This window comes from Haematobia irritans, chromosome 2 (genome assembly GCF_050003625.1).
Source record: "Haematobia irritans isolate KBUSLIRL chromosome 2, ASM5000362v1, whole genome shotgun sequence".
Classification (NCBI taxonomy): domain Eukaryota; kingdom Metazoa; phylum Arthropoda; class Insecta; order Diptera; family Muscidae; genus Haematobia; species Haematobia irritans.
Window position 1 is genome coordinate 118,619,344 of NC_134398.1, and position 12,091 is coordinate 118,631,434.

Consider the following 12,091-nt stretch of genomic DNA (forward strand, 5'->3'; position numbering starts at 1 on the left):
ATAGTATCAATTAAATATTTAATTGGATCAAATAATTTTTGACTGTCAATTAATTTTTTAATTGATACTCATTAAAAAATTAATTGAAGACATTTCAATTAAAAAATTAATTGGATCAATTAATTTCGTGATTGAATCAGAAATTTTTTTTTGTGTGTGAAATGGCACAAAACTGCGAAAAGAACCTGCCTAATTCAGCGGTGGAAGCACTTGGAGAGTGCAATAAAGAGATATTTCCAAACGTGCATATTCTTTTAAAAATCTTGGTCACTTTGCCAGTTACTCAGGGATGGAAAATACAATTTTTAAGAAAGTACAAAAAAGGTATTTTTTGAGCGGAAAGGTACTTTTTACTAAATTTCAACAAAAATTTCACTGGAAGATTATTGTCAAGAGACTGAATTTTAAAGAAAATAAAATTTTGACAAAATTTTCTTTATAGATAAAATTTTGCAAAAATTTTCTATAGAAATAAAATTTTGCAAAATTTTTTCTATAGAAATAAAATTTTGCAAAAATTTCCTATAGAAATAAAATTTTTACAAAATTTTCATTTGAAATAAAATTTTGACAAAATTTTCTATAAAAATAAAATTTTGCAAATATTCTATATAGAAATAAAATTTTGACAACATTTTCTACCGAAATAAAAAATCGATAATATAGAATCGCATTCTTTTTTCGACTAAAACATTCTTGAAGTTCAATAAAGTCCTCTTTTTGACTATGTCTTTTACAAAATCGAGATTTTCTTCCCACATGAACATGTCTGTTTTGCCATATTTGTAAAAGACTATTAGCAAATAAGGTTGATAAAAACTTTCTCAAAATATTAAAATATTTTGTCAAAGCCATTGTACCATAAATATCGACTCAAAAATGTCTACACAAAAGGTACTAAATCCTTCGCGGGGGTACTACGGTACTGACCGGGGTGAAAAAGTATTGAAAAAAGTACTATAGTACTGCATTTTCCATCCCTGCTCATCCGAACGTTCATTTTCAACAATGAAGAGATTAAAGACGTATCTTAGAAATTCGACTAGCGAGAGTAGACTCAATGGATTGACATTAATTTCGGTTCATCGCCGAATAAACGTGCCGACTAAAGAAGTCATTGATTTATTTGCTGCCCAAAAAGCCCGTCGTCTCAATTTAATATTATAAAGATATTGTATACATACCTATACATAAATAAAATTTTCTACACATGAGATTATATGAATATTTCTAGCTACTCCAGGAAAATTTTCTAGCTACGCTAATGCCTATATGTCAATAATTATATATTGGGCCAGATAAACCGATCCCCAGATTTGATTTCTTGAGGCTCATGAAGAAGAATAAATTTCATTCGATCCGGTTGAAACTACAACAAAAACTGGTCCGTATAGGTTCATAATTATTAGTCTGGACTAACTTACAATTTAGAAGACAATGTTAGAAAGTTTTCAGATATGTAACTCGCCAATGGCAACTGTTATCACAACCGATGTAATTCGATTGTGGATGACTGACTTTAGCAAATCTTTGTACGCAATCCCTGCTGGAGGATACATTAGATTCGACTTGAACAAACTTCGGTCTTATAATTTATTTTTTTAAGGTTGGTGCAACTAAAATATAGCGATTCGTACATTAACTTTCTGCAAAAGCTATATGTAATATTAAAAACTTTCCCTATTGAAGATGAAATCTATATTACAACACTTATTGGCACAAATCGTGCATTTAAACCAACAATGAATTATGGAAGAACGTGAATGCTAATAAATTTCCCGTCATCGGAGAGCATTCGTCAATATCTAATTAATGACAGTCAGCGAATTTGTATGATAAGATTTTTTTGTTGCTGGTTTTTGCAATATTCGTTTGTCATTGTCGCAATAAAAATAGATTGAAAATAGGTATGTAGGTAATAAATAGAACTCCCTTAACCCACTTTTTATTGCCAACAATGACATGAATTACTCCAAAAAGAAATTTTAATTATTTATCGTCTATTCAAGTTAACATTGAAGTGAGGTTGAATGCGAAACGTGGTGTATAGGAGAAGGAAACCGGAGGCAACTAATGTATTGCATACGAAGGGTGCAGAGAACGATGAGGATTTAATTAATAACTTTTTGTTTTAGTTATTTGCAATAAATTATAAGAGGTATATTATTATTCATCCTTTCGCGTCAAAAACGGTTGGTATTACCTCTGCTCCTTGATGAAACAACGATTTTCACAATACAACACACTCGTCCGCTCTATTCTGCATTGTAACAATTTCCGCTAGTCACTCAAAACTTTGCTCGAACTCATTTGGTGGAAGCAAGGGCAAATGCTTCGTATGGGTGGGATGGGAGGTTAGCCCATATTACCTTGCGTCACTGGAATTCTCGGTCATATCTATAATTTACAATTAGTTTTTCTTGTTTGCTGTGTGTTTCAATTGCTCCACACTATCACTTCTCCCTTGGAAACGAACGATTTCGTCTTGAACGTCGTCGACACAACCATCATTACTCCAAACACACAGTAACTACCAAGTACTAATGGCAATTATCAGTTACAAGCACGAACTACTCCACAAACTGATAGACGAAAGGTCGGTCTGACGGTGGAATGACAGTACGGGCGGTACTGTTGTGCCATACTCTTAAAAAAAAAATCCCCATAAAACTGTTGCAAATTTTATGCATTAAACAGGCACAGACATTAATCACATACGTTTGCCATGTTACTTAATTGAAGTTCACATTATGGAAATTCAATACAGTGCACTCGCGGTAACGTGAACTAATTAAAACCAAAAGTGTTCACGTTAGCGAAAATGTTCACGTTAGCGCACTTCAGCGAATTTCAGAACAAAACATAGCCATATTCAGGAGTTTTACACGTCCTAGCGTAATAGTCTTTTATTTTTGTTATTAGTAATATTAAAAACTTAATTTAATTTAATTTCAAAAATTAAAAAGAAGAGATCGGAAAAATATCAGTAGGTATGGAATTATAAAGCAATTTAAATTAATAAATAAACTTCACTAAAAAGCCGAAATTCCTTTACCCTCTAATGCTTCAATTTTTTTGCCAGCTGATTAAATATTCAAAGTTGACGACGCAAAAACAAGAAAACTAAGCAAGAAAAAAATTATTCGGTAAAATTCCGTATATGCTGTTAAGCCTCTTGAATAGTTTTAAATAAGTTTTCTTTTTAGTTTACCCATTTTTGTTATCCTAAGGTGTGTTTTACTAAAAGCTTGCTGATACAATGAAGATCGCCTAATTTCATGTATTTCAGCGTTTCGGAGTAGTTAGTGTAAGAAAAAGCGTGTTCACGTTAGGCGGTGTTCACGTTACCGCGAGTGCACTGTACTACTCAAAATAATATCGAATTGGAGCGTTTATGAGCTGCGCCAGGGCGAGTTGAATAATTATGTTTGACTGTTAGTGTCGAAAACAGGCTCTGAAATGTTTCAATACTGTTTTTGATAAGAGATTAAACATGAACGCACTTAACAAAATATTGTCTTGAGGCCAAAGATTTCATGTCCTTCAAATACGAATCTATTTTTTGCTTAGCATTGGAGAGGCATTTCTCGGATATAACGTTTTTTCCTTGTCCAAAAGATAAAGTCGTATTGTCCTTATAATTAAGTGATTCGACTTAAAAATTGGTATCTTAAAATGAAAGGAAATTTAGTTGGACTAAGGTCAATCAACTTGTCTTTAATAGTAATTGTGAAAATTTTTTCAAAATAAATGAAATTGACTTTGAATTTCTTTTCTTTTTGCATCTTGACTACAACGAAAAAATTCGTTCAAAATTAGGACATGTTTTTCGTCACTTTATTTTAAAGACATTTTTTGCTTGAAACATAGCACTTTGGACTTTGATAGCACATGAAGAAAAATGCTAAAAAGACGTATAAATTAAAATTTGTTTCCTAAAATCAAATAGGCAAAACTCAAATTATAAGAGATTTCTGTCTTAAAATTATCTGTTTCTTTGACTCGGAATCAATACCAAAATCATTAGTGTAGGGACAAAATCTTTGGCATGGTGCATACTTTTTTGGACATTTTTTTTCTTTGGTCGTTTCTCCCCAAACCAGCCACAAATCGGTGAATCGATTTCGACATAATACTCGTACAGACCTTATGAATCCCATAATACGGTGGCCATCAACATTTCGTGTAGGATATGACCTCACACGATGAAATGCCTACCTTCTCTGTCTTGCGAACTTGAATTTGGCGGTCGGCAATATTAGGTCGTGGTTTTTTGACACGTTTTAGTGGCGGCTTTGGTGGCAACTGGCACATACCTTCTACAAATGGGAATCGAATATTATTATTCAGTACTTTATTTAATTAAATTCATTTTAAATCATTTATTTTTATTTACATATACCCAGCAACAAAATTGGAAGTTCTTCTTTCTTTAATTTTATTTTTAATTTAGTGGGACCTCCCCTTACCCGACAGAAAAGGAATTTACCCCTCTTTTCTTAAATTTTTTAAATTTAGTTTTCTTGAAATTTCTGTGATTTGCTTAAAATTTTTTGGGAACGGTAGAGAGAGCATCTCCTCCTTGCCCGATTTTTTTGTTTTGAAAATTTAAAGTTTGACAGGATCTCAACATTAAAAAATCAATTGGATTACGCTTTATTTCCAGATATTTTGCCCATAATGGGAGGAATATTGTCTTTACCACATTCGTCCGCAAATGTGGACGAATGTGGAACAGGGTGTTATAACATAAGTTAGTGCATATGTTTGCAAAACCCAGAAGGAGACGAATTAACGCATGGTGTCTAGATTCATTCAATTATCGAACTGAACGGACGTGTTTTTTTAATAGCGGATTATCTCATCGTAATAAGTACTTATTGCGAATTTCAAGTTTGGTGGGAACTAACTAAGCAAAGCAATTCCTTAAAATGGGCGCAAGGAATTCTTGAAGCTGTAAAGGGATCACCGGGTGAACTGCCATCTTCCAAAAGGGTTCAAAGAACGATTGCCTCAGTAGCAAAAAAAGTTCTTGTGATGGCGATTGTTAATAGGGGAGCAGTGGACGGTATTGTTCCAAAGCACAAGTGGGAGGAACGTGAGAATGCTTTGTCTGGCGTCTACTCACGGATGCTGGAAAAGTTTCCCGGTCCAGATCCTCGACACCAAGAGGCTGGTTGGTATCAAGGACGATTTAAGCTAGTCGCATTTGAGGACCAGAGGTCTATAGAATGTTTTAAAGCTGCGTTGATACTAATTGGTGAAGTTTTGGAAGGAGCTGCTCTAGAGTTAGCTCGATGTATCAGGCTCACTTAAACTATTCAGTCCATTGTGATACCACATTGGTGAACTTCTTTCTTATAACTGAGTGCTCATGTTAAGCTCAATGACAAGGGACCACTTTTTATAGCCGAGTACGAACGGCGTTCCACATTGCAGTGAAACCACTTAGAGAAGCTTTGAAACCCTCAGAAATGTCACCAGCATTACTGAGGTGGGATAATCCACCGCTGAAAAACTTTTTGGTGTTCGGTCGAATCAGGAATCGAACCCACGACCTTGTGTATGCAAGGCGGGCATGCTAACCATTACACCACGGTGCTCTAGTGCTAATCGAAAAGAAAGACATACCGGCTAAACCTAGATCCTATGCGTGGATACCTGCAAACCCTCTTGACCCTGAATCTATTTTAAATAGACCGAAACAATGCAACCCAGATCATCCAATAGCTGATTGGAAGTTTAGCCGTTTGGATGAAGTGGATGGACCAAGACGGCATCCAGTATTTATTTTGAACACCCAGTCTTGAATGTATGAATGAATGTATATAAAAACGATCAGCTAAAGGATTCAGAAATGGACAAGCCTGTCTGAATCAGAAATAAGCAGATCTTCTTGCGAAGTCGAGGGAGATACCAAAGATGCAGACATGGATAGACACAGTATGCGAGAGGAGGATTCTACTGCCTCAAAACTCATCAAAGTTGAACCTTGATGACTCGATTGAAACGGCTGATGTGACGGTTGTTGAAAATCTCGATGGTCCTACGGATCCTCCAGATAAATCTTTACCATTGTAAGGCTGCTTGTGCTGCCTTAAAAGTTCTCCTGATGAAAGGGGACATAGATATAGCTCTTATTCAAGAACCATATGTTTATAGAAACAAAATATGTAAATTAGGTACTCCGGAGTTCAAACTATTGCAGTAGACTGGTAATGATGTAAATCGAGCCTGTATAATTGCTAAAACCGAGCTTAACTTGTTTCTGCTTCCTTGAATGTGCAATGCAGACACTGTCGTTGCCAGTTTAGAAATAGCCAAATGCAAATATTGGGTATCTTCGGTCTACATGGGACATGGCAGGGAGATGCCTCCATATGCCGTTAAGACCTTAGTGGAGCAGTCACTGAAAACAAAGACGAAACTCATTATGGGATGCGATGCGAATGCGCATCATAGTATATGGGGAAGTAGTGATACTAATGCAAGGGGAGAGTCGCTAATAGAGTTTATTTTGCGTACTAATCTGGTAGTTTGCAACAAGGGAGATGCCCCAACCTTTGTCACTAAAAACAGGCAAGACGTTTTGGACATCACCTTGGCCTGGCAAGAACTGAATGAAATGATATCTGAGTGGCATGTTTTAAGTGAACACAGCTTCTCAGATCATCGCTACATCAGTTTCAAATTTGATGTTCATATCACCAAGACCATATTTCCGCCAAATGTTAGGAAAGCTGACTGGAATAGGTATAGGGAATCGTTCAATATGATGATACCGGAAATAACAGAGACAAATATGAGAAATGTGCAAGATATCGAACACGCAGTGGAGCGGATTACTAAGGCCTTCAACATCTCACTGAAAGCTACATGCCCTAGAGGGAAGCCAAGGGGGAAAATCGACCACTATGGTGGTCTACGGAGTTAAGTAATATGAGGAAATCCTGCAGGAAGCTCTTTAACAAAGCAAAGTTCACAAGAGCTCCGGAGAATTGGGACACTTACAAGATGAATCTGAGAGAATATAAACGAGAACTGAGAAGGTCTCAACAAAACTCTTGGGATGATTACTGTAGCAGTATTGAGAATACGTCAGAGGCTTCCAGACTACGGAAGGTACTAGCATCCACTAACTCCGCCCAGGTTTCATTAAAACACGGAGGGCAATTGTACAACGCCCAGTTAGGAGACGCTGGAGGTACTATTGGTCACACATTTTCCGGGAAATCAGACGGTTGAACCATGAACTGACGGTGCCACAGTGGCTCAGCGGTCGTTTCCTATCGAGGAAATTGTATCGGAATCTAAAATAAAATGGGCGTTAAATAGCTTTGGACCATTCAAATCCCCCAGACCTGATGGAATAACTCCGGCGGAGTTACAAGCGGTGGCTGACAGAATTACCCCTGGTTGTCGGCGATATATATAGGATGTATCAACTTAGCATATATTCCAGGAAAGTGGAGGGAAAGTTGTCGTTTTCATACCTAAAGCAGGAAAAGCCTCTCACTCGAGTGCGAAGGATTTCCGACCAATCAGCTTATCCTCATTCCTACTTAAGACTCTGGAGAGGATGATAGACATTTGTCTTAGAACTAGCGTCGATTCAAGTTTACTCTCGAAACGACAGCATGCATACTCGAAGGGCAGGTCTACTGAGACCGCATTACATGAACTAGTCAGCTTTATTGAAAGTAGAGGTGTGCACGTGACACGAAATTGTGGTGACTCACGAAAATTTTCGTGACTCACGCGTGAGTCGTGAGTCACGCTGAGGGAAACGGCGTGAGTGTGCGTGAGCGTGATTAACCAACCAAATGTCGTGCGTGAGCGTGATTCACGAAAATAATATCTCGTGAGCGTGTGTGAGTAACTAATTTCGGAAAAACACGGTCACGAAAATAATCCCGCTTACGAACATAAAATGCTTAGAAGTTGAATTCATTTATACTTTTTGTGATATCCTAAGTGTTAAGAGTTTTATAACGCTCTCGATTTTAATCATACTCATGTTTTCAGTCAGGTTCTGTAGGTAAATTACTCATAAAATTATTCGTGAGTCACGAGGTTTTTCGTGAGTCACGACATTTTTCGTTAGTCACGATATTTTTCGTGAGTCACGACATTTAAAAGATTTTCGCGCGTGAGTGTGCGAGGGTACAAATTTCCTTTTCGTGAGCGTGCGTGAGCGTGAGTCCTACCAAAAAATATCGTGCGTGAATAAGATTTTTCCGTCGTGAGTGTGCGTGAGCGTGAGTAAAATATTACTCACGTGCACACCTCTAACTGAAAGCTCACTATCTGTCAATGAATACACAATCGTGGCGTTTCTAGACATGGAAGGGCCGTTCAAAAACGTCCATCCGAGCTCGATATTAAATGGACTGTCAACTCTGAATGTTGATCCAGGTATACTTAGGCTGTTAGACGAACTTCTAATGAAGAGATGTATTTCAGCCACACTAGAACAAGCAAACATACAAAGGTATGTGAACAGAGGCACTCCCCAAGGAGGAGTTCTATCACCTCTTCTTTGGAATGTTGCTATAAAAAAACCTTCTGGTTTCCCTAGAAAAAGAAAGGATAAAAGTGGTGGCATACGCAGATGATGTGGCGCTAGCAGTCAGGGGAAAATTCCCATCCACAATCAGAGATATTATACAGAAAGCCCTCCGGATGACTGAGAAATGGTCTTAGGGTAAAGCCAGCAAAGACAGAACTAGTAAGGTACTGCAAAGATCGCAAAACTCCCATGGTTATGCCCATATCCTTAGGGGGTATTTAAATTCCCTTTGGTGAGTGTGCAAAATACCTTGGACAAAATACCTTGTGCAAAATACTTTTGGACAAAGTTCAGCGTATGGCATGCTTGTGTATCTCAGGCGCATTCAGTAAGAGAGGAACAAATTCCCTTAATGTCATGCTGCATCTATTGCCTTTAGACATTTTGACCAAACAGTCAGCTGCAATAACGGCTGTGCGGTTGCTATCGTTGTGGTCGGAAAAAAGTCACGGTCACAGTTCGGTCCTGAAAATAATGCCAGATGTGCCTCTCGTAGTGGATTACACTATGGCGAGACCACTTTTCGACAAAAAGTTTGAAACTCTAATTCCCAACAGTGAGGCGTGGTGCACACAGGCCCGGGGAAAAATATTGGCATTCATATATACTCAGACAGTCAACCTGCAATAAAATCCTTGGACTCTGTGGTCCTTAACTTAAACGTCCTTAACTAAAAACGTCCATCGACTGCCGCAAATCTCTCAATGAGATGGCTGAGCAGCACAATATTCACCTAATATGGGTGCCTGGCCATAGGAACATACCGGGGAACTGCGAAGCGGATGAGTAGCAAGGCTAGGGACTACCTTATATATTTCAGGGGAACTGGAATCTGTTGATATGCCCCTGGCTACCTGCAAGCTCATACTGCGTGAGAAGGCTGTTATAATGGCAAATGTTCGATGGGAGAATTGCAAGGGTTGTAACGACACCAAGCAAATATGGCCCCATTTCAACTTAAACCGCACACTAGATATGCTAATGTTCTCGAGACGTCAGATATCACTCCTGATATCTGCTATAACGGGTCGCTGCCTGATAGGCGATTTTGCAAAAACTAATGGCGCGAAGTATAATGACTATTGTATGAGCTGTCATAATGCGGAGGAAAAAGAATCAATTAAACACCTCTTGTGTGAGTGTCCCGCATTTTGTGTAAGGCGTAAGCAAATTTTAGGGGCATACAGCTTTAGATTACTGGCGGACCTGGAAAACGTTAACTTAAGCAGTCTGCTAATGATTTTGGAACAATCTGGTTGGTTCAACAGAAGAAAATAATCGAGAAGGTTCAGCGGTTAAAAGTAGAAGTGCCCATATGTAATAGGTACTTTTAGTTAATGTGGTATCACAATGGACTGAATAGTCTAAGTGAGCCTGAAACTAAATCGGGCTGCCACTTTAACCTAACGTCTTTGTCCATCCACCTCATCCAAACGACCAACCTTCCAATCGGCGGTTGGAAGATCTGGGTTACATTCTTTTAGTCTCTCTAGTATTGACTCAGGATCAGAAGGGTTTGCCGGTATCCATGCATGTGCTCTAGGTTCAGCCGGTCTTTTTTATCGACTAACTCCAAAGCGGCTCCTTCCCAAACTTCACCAATTAGTATCAATGCCGCTTTAAAGCAATCCATAGACCTCTGGTCCGCAAAAGCTATTAACTTATATCGTCCTTGATACCATCCAGCATCTTGCCGTCGAGGACTTGGTCCGGAAAACTTTTTTCGCACCTCTGAGTAGACACCAGACATCGCGTTCTCAATTTCCCCCCATTTTTGCCTTGGAATCATACCGTCCAATGCTCCTTTATTAATAATAGCCATCACAAGGCTGTCTTTTGCAAATGAGGCAAACGATCTTTGATCCCTTTTTCCAGCTTCAAGAATTCCTTGAGCCCATTTTAAGGAATCGCTTTGCTTAGCCGACAACGTGCTTGGGTCGACTGATCCTAATTTCTTTAGGATAAACAAAGCATTTCTTCGTTCCTTGAATCTCTTTCGAGAGGAATTGCCTCCTTTTGATGTCGTCACCTTAGAAAAGGTTCGACTTGCCAAAGTGTCACCGCCAGTCGACCCGTCTACAGGTCGACTAATTGGGCCTGACTCTTGGTCGCTGCCCAAATTTATAACTTCAGTCGTTACCCGTCCACTGGCCCCTGAAGTTAGCAACCCAGTGGATGACTTTGAATTTCGCTGCATGGTGGTTTATTATTTCCACCACACGTGAAATTCGTAATATGTACTTATTACGATGAAATACTCCGCTATTAGAAAACACGTCCGTTCAGTTCGACGGTTGTATAAGATTATCCACCCTTGGTCAAAAGTTTATCTGCCTTTTCTATGTTTTAATAAATATAGTAAATTTATAAGATTTGCCTTTTTTTTTACAATAGTCTTTAACTTTGATAGTATATAATTTTAGCACCTTTTGTCTTCTAAAAGTAAATTTTTAATACATTTTTAGTACTTTTTCGTCAACATCATCCCTGTCTCCCATATAACATATGTTTTGGTTTGATAACTTTACGTTAATAACAAAGAATAACGAAATAAGGCGCCATTGATTTTGAAGAAAAAGTATTGCATACTAACAAGTTCAATCATGAATTTAGTAAATATATCGTTAATTTAAATCTACATATATATTTTTTATATTTTGTATAAATACAAATTCCGGGGGTTTGAAAAAAAATATTGTCACAATGGACTGAACAGTCTACGCGAACTTGACAATAAATGGAACTGCCACTTTAACCTAGTTCAAATTAATTATTCAATTCGTTACAATTTTCATACGATCTTATTGGGCATAATAACAATGCCTTAATTCTCACGTCCAACAAGCTCGTATGAAATTTGCAATGATACACTGAAAGAAGAGTTTTCTTTTCTGAGGAACGAAATTTTAGACAAGCAAAGTTTTCTTTTCACGCTAAAGAGTTTTTTTAAAGACATATGTATAAAAATACCTAGAGACAAACGTAAATTTGGGTTTGTTTGGTTGAAAAAAAAAATACTTTATAAAAAAGGGGAATTTCGGTTGTCTAAAATTTCGTTCCTGAGGAAAGTATTTTTTCTTTGGGTGTATGTGGAAACAGTTTCTAAACATTTATCGCAACATAATGTTATTGAATGCAGTTACTTTTATTTGTATTTATCGTTTTTATAGAAAAGTGCTTGTACGGAGACTTTTTGATTCAGTGTAGTTTTTACTTGTCATGTGTCAAAAAATAAAATCTTCAAAACTGACAGCTAGCGAAATGTCTGGTGGAGCCCCTTTTTGAACGAGATGCATTAATCGTTTCAGATGTATGGAAATTAATTTCTTCCAAACTAACTAGAGATCTCAAACACTTCTTAAGGGTCTTACACAATTCGATAACAACAACTCTAATATGCTCTCATTTTTCAATAAGAGTATAACGAAATGCGTCAAAATCCAATCGAAAATCATCAGTCATCATAGATATGTGTAAATTCGAATGCCGAATGAGTTTATGTTTGTTTGTTTTTTAGTATTA

General features: G+C 37.4%; 1 protein-coding gene across 2 annotated transcripts in view; it reads right to left on the bottom strand.

The window, feature by feature from the left end:
• The window catches only part of LOC142226082 (enhancer of split m4 protein-like), a 32,892-nt gene that overhangs the window by 9,777 nt on the left and 11,024 nt on the right, over nucleotides 1-12,091 (bottom strand). The window contains exon 1 of one of the 2 annotated variants that reach the window (XM_075295952.1): nucleotides 2,204-2,595. The exons of the other annotated variant lie outside the window; for it this stretch is intronic. The gene's annotated coding sequence lies outside the window, so the exon portion shown is untranslated. Of the gene's footprint in view, nucleotides 1-2,203; nucleotides 2,596-12,091 lie in introns of those variants that run through there. 2 annotated transcript variants of the gene reach the window in all.